Below are 5,120 nucleotides of genomic sequence, written 5' to 3'. Positions count from 1 at the left end.
GAGTTTAGAAGAATGCAGGAGAAGAGGGAGTATGTCTGCATAAATATACCAATTACAGTCCATTGAGCTCAGCTCACCCTCAGCCATGGTGCAGTGGGCAGAGCTTTCCTCCACGATCTCGCTGTACTCAATGTGGTCCCCCGTGGAGAGTTCTGTAGCCGCCTCTTACACCTGGACTGACGTCACAGACTCTGGCTCCGGGGCGATTCTCAGCACCGTTGCTCTCTCTGGCAATGGCTCTTGGGTCGTAGCTGGCCCTGGCTCTCCATCAACGGTGTGCTCGGACTTTAGCTTTGTGCAGTGGGGTGAGGGTGGGCTGGGCTCTGGGTCTGTGAGACATCTGCAAGGTACTGCGGGACTCTGATGATACAGACTACATCCGCTTCGTCTGATGTGAGTGTGGATCCACTTATTAAAATCCTTCCAACAAACAGACATTGTTGCAGCAGACATGGTGGCAGGTGTTGAAAAACTCCTCAACATAGTCCTCCAGGTTACTGCCATTTTGAAACGAAGACTGACGATCCATTTAGCCATGTATTGCCACTCCTTGGTGGAACATTAATGGATGGATGGATCAATAGCCATGAAACAAACAAAAATAAACCAACTGAAACACTTTCAAAAAACAAGAAACAAATGCAGGTTAGATTGCTACTATACTTTATTTTAGGTCCAGAGTTCTGTCACAGTGCTGTGTGAAAAACATACAACGAAGATAAAGATGAAGAAGAAGAATCTTTAATATAATCCACACAGAGGGAATCCAAAGAAGATTAACACAGTTAACACAAGCACAACTCAAATTTAACACTAGACATAACAGAATGCACAGGATTGACTTAATAATGGGGAGCTTGTTAAGGGATGGGCTGGTGAGGAGGATGAACTAATGATGACATAACGAGGACAGGAACAGGAACATAACCAAATATGGGCACCAGGAACTAACAGAGGCAAATCAAATGGAAACAGAAACTATGTCAAAAGGAGCACACGAGTGATGAATACACATCAAAAATGTCTAAAGGGGTTACAATAGTATTATATTCATACTTTAACTTAAGGATATTATGCAAAATGAAAGGGTGACAGGAAATTCTATAAGAGGGTTCTAACTGAAATAATTCCTGTTCTTTTTCTGAAAGGCATTTAAGTCTGTCTTTTCTGGCTGATGAAATAATGTGTCACCTGGTCACAGCCTTAAAAGATTCCCATAAAGTAGAATCTGTGACTTCAGAATTATCATTGATCTTAAAAATACATAAATATTTTCAGATATAAATTGTAAAACTGTTGCGTCAGAAAGTAGAGAGGGGTGAAAGCAATGTGGGCCAGCAATGTGACTAACTCTAATGGTCAAGGTCAAGAACCACTGAAGTAAGAGAATGATCAGAAATTATGTTGTGATAGTTTGAAATAAGGACATGAGTACATTATATAATTTTGGAGACTAGTATATATATATATATATATATATATATATATATATATATATATATATATATATATATGCTCTAGAGAAAGACTTGTGCCTTTGTGAAAAAAAAGAATAGTCTCTACCTGTGGGAAATGTCAGTCTCCATATTTCAACCAAGTTCTTGGAGGACTATGGAGGCAGAAGAAAAAAAAAAGTAATTTTGCAACTCATCTAACCTTACTGAAGAATGTTGACTGAAAAAATATGGTCAACCCAGCTGCATTAGATCATCTTCTCTTTCTTGGGCCTTGTGTCTCTTGTAAATACATAACATCGGCAGACACCGATTTCAAGTGTGAAAATACTTTAGCGCACTTGGGCACATGACCCAGGCCGCAAACGTTCCAGCTGGTAAAGGTAATGCCACTTCCCCTTGCAGGTAAATTGGGATTTATACAAAAGTTGGAAATAAACAATGTACACCCTTTGAAAACAATCGTGGAAAGAAAAAGATGTGTATCGGCCTGCTGTACCGCAGAGGTTGAAGTATTTTTTCCTTTATTTGAAAGTGATGAATCCTGGCTATCAACACATGTGGTCGCACATGCTCTCTGACAAGCTGCCTCCACAGCCGATGAGTGTAATACACTTCCATCGGCTTAGAAAAGTTGCTTGCGCCCAACAGGTTAGGAATAAACTTTGTCAGAAATTCCATAAGGTGCCCATTCTCGATCTTCTCAGGTAAGCCAACAATTTTGATGTTTTGCCACCTGGAGCGAGCCTCCAGGTCGATCACTTTATAATGGTAGGCTTCATTCTCTGACTGTATTTGCTCGCACTTCTGCTCGATGAGAGAGAGGTGGCAGTCATTATCCGCCCTAGCATTTTCAACCTCCTTGATTCAATCCCCGAGGCTCACTAAAGATGCTTGAGTGGACGCCAAAGATGCTTCCAGGAGATCATACCAATCAGTCATCATTTTGCTCATATTCTGTATTGCCAGAAGAATACTGCTAGATTCGGCTTCAGACTTCTGCTTCCATCCCCTTCGGTGACTGAGCAGGAGGATCATTCAAAGGTTTATTCAACTTTGTTCCCCTTTCGGCTTTAGGCTTTGTCATTATATAGTCCTTTACCAAACAAAGTTATGTAAAGATCCAATGACCCCGTCTTTCATGGTATCAGATTCACACCGATTAGTAGGTACTGTTTATTGCCTGCGTGAATATGAACATTCTGGTTTCTAAATATATTTAGAGTACCTCTTAAATTAAATTAAATTATTACGTAAGTACATGTGAAAGTTAAACAAAAATTAAACGAATAATTTCCAGTTCGTAATTAAAAGAACAAATCAAAATACATGAAAAATACATAGTGAACCAAACTCTCTCAGAACCATATGACAATTTCCAGGAGGATATCACTCTTGTAATCTGAAGATTTAACTGCCATCCGCCTCAGTAAAGTTATTAGAGGCTAGGTGTGTCTTGGTTATCACTACCGTGTTCTGGGTCCCAGACCTCTGTGGCTTTTAAACTTCACCACAGCTTTTATGAGTGTCTCAGTAAGAACAGTCAGAATCTCATCAGTCCAGACAGAGTACCCGAGATGGAATCCGCTGATAAGTTTTATATCTTTTCCCTGAGGATATGGCCCCAGAAATCTGACAAGAGGAGAGAGGATACGAGCACGAGTATTTTTCCCCAGAAAATTACTTAAAATAGACCTCATCCTAAAGTTTTTTTGTTTTTTTGTTTTTCTGTGGTGCAACAAGACTTCGCCCAATTGTGGGGCAGTTAACATATTCAATGAGATAAATTCTACATGCAGATTGAAAGAATGGACCCATTGTGCTCAAAATTTGGGCTCAAATTGTCATATTCTGTCCCCTTAGAATTTGCTTTGGGAAATGGTGAATGGAGTATGCTTTATTTGGCACTGATTATCTGGCATTCGGTGCATCTGAATTAAAAACAAGGACAAAATGGGCTATGGGCATAATCGAGCGGCTAAAGCGGGTCCTGGTTTTGCCAGTTTGCATTCAGCGTTTTCTATTCAGCTCATGTTTATGGAACTATTTAGTGTCATTTAACCACACATATTTGAAGTCATGGTTGGAGATCTTAAAGCTTACGATTTCTACCATATGAGATAGCTATAAGTTTTTACTATATTAAGCATATTATATTTGTTGCTGTCCACTTTGTTGCTGTGGTAACTCTGATTAGTCTGTCTCAGTAGCCTTATAATAAAACACAAGGACACCCACATATCACATATCATCACTGATTATTATTTTTGTTTTTTGTTTTATTATTATTTTATTTTATTTTATTTATTTATTTTTGTCTGAATTGACAATTCCAGTATGTCATTGAATGTGTGTTTAAGATAATAATAATTATTATTGTTATTATTTTATTTTTTGTAATTGGTTGGTCTGTATGTTAACAAATCTGGAAATCCAACCCTGCTGTCTAACACATGGCAACAGTGACACCACTGGATGAGAGATGGTTATGAATTTACTGTATAACATATCACTTTGAAATATAATCCACAGGGCCATGTTTGTACATTAAATACATTATGTACACCAATATAGTGTATTAATATCTCCTCAAATGACACATGAGTATTAAATATGATCTTTAAATCCATAAACGTGTGGATATATTAAGGCCCTTGAAAAGAAGTATGGACACTTTGCCCTGGATATTGACATACACATTTACCATTGGTTGTGTTGATTTCTAATAAGCTTATTCAGGGGAGACTGGGGACATATTTTTCTACAAATCTACCAGCCATTTCTTTATTTAAGAAATATTTATAGCTGCCTAAAGTGCCTGTATACAAGATGCATGAAAAAAAAAAAAAAAAAAAAAAATTATACAATTTAATACATTTAATAAAACTTGTATCTCAAATTATGTAAATGTTTTAATGCTATTTAAATATGTGTCAGGGTTAGGGTTAGGGTTATCCTGTGTACCTTACTTCAACATACTTTGCCAGTGCCAAAAAAAAAAAGAAGTAAAATATGTTTTCAGTGGGCATTCACTATCTTCTTTGCTTGAGAAAACATAAAAATACACAGCTACTGTTGATTTAGTCAAGTCCATTTGACATTGAATAAAATGCGATTTTTGGGAACTCTTCATTCGGAGCTGACATCAACAGCCCATTTTCTCTCTCTCTCTCTCTCTCTCTCTCTCTCTCTCTCTCTCTCTCTCTCTATATATATATATATATATATATATATATATATATATATATATATATATATATATATATATATATATATATATATATATATTACAGTATATAAACGTATAATAACATAACATAAACTTATTCTGTCAAATAGCTTGGGGTATGCAAAGCGTTTTGCAGATGGACTGAATGCCCCTAATATACACATCCATGTTCTCTGGCTAACTTTTGTCACCATAATTGACCTGGCAACAGCATCTTTCCATTTGTTTTGGTGAAATAGACTTGCATTAGAAAAGTGCAAACGCATGTATGATAAAAGGGTACACTGCCTCCAGTTACAACTGTTCTCTTCTACTTGGATTTAAATGGAAGGTGCTTTTAAAACCAGCCGTCACTTATATAATCAGTTGTTAATTTTAGTTGCGAGCATATTAACACACTTCAACAGGATGTTCTCATTTTCCTCTATGGTGAACAT

The sequence above is a fragment of the Carassius gibelio genome, chromosome B11 (genome assembly GCF_023724105.1).
Source record: "Carassius gibelio isolate Cgi1373 ecotype wild population from Czech Republic chromosome B11, carGib1.2-hapl.c, whole genome shotgun sequence".
In the NCBI taxonomy this organism is placed as follows: Eukaryota; Metazoa; Chordata; class Actinopteri; order Cypriniformes; family Cyprinidae; genus Carassius; species Carassius gibelio.
Note: the sequence above shows the minus strand (reverse complement) of the source record.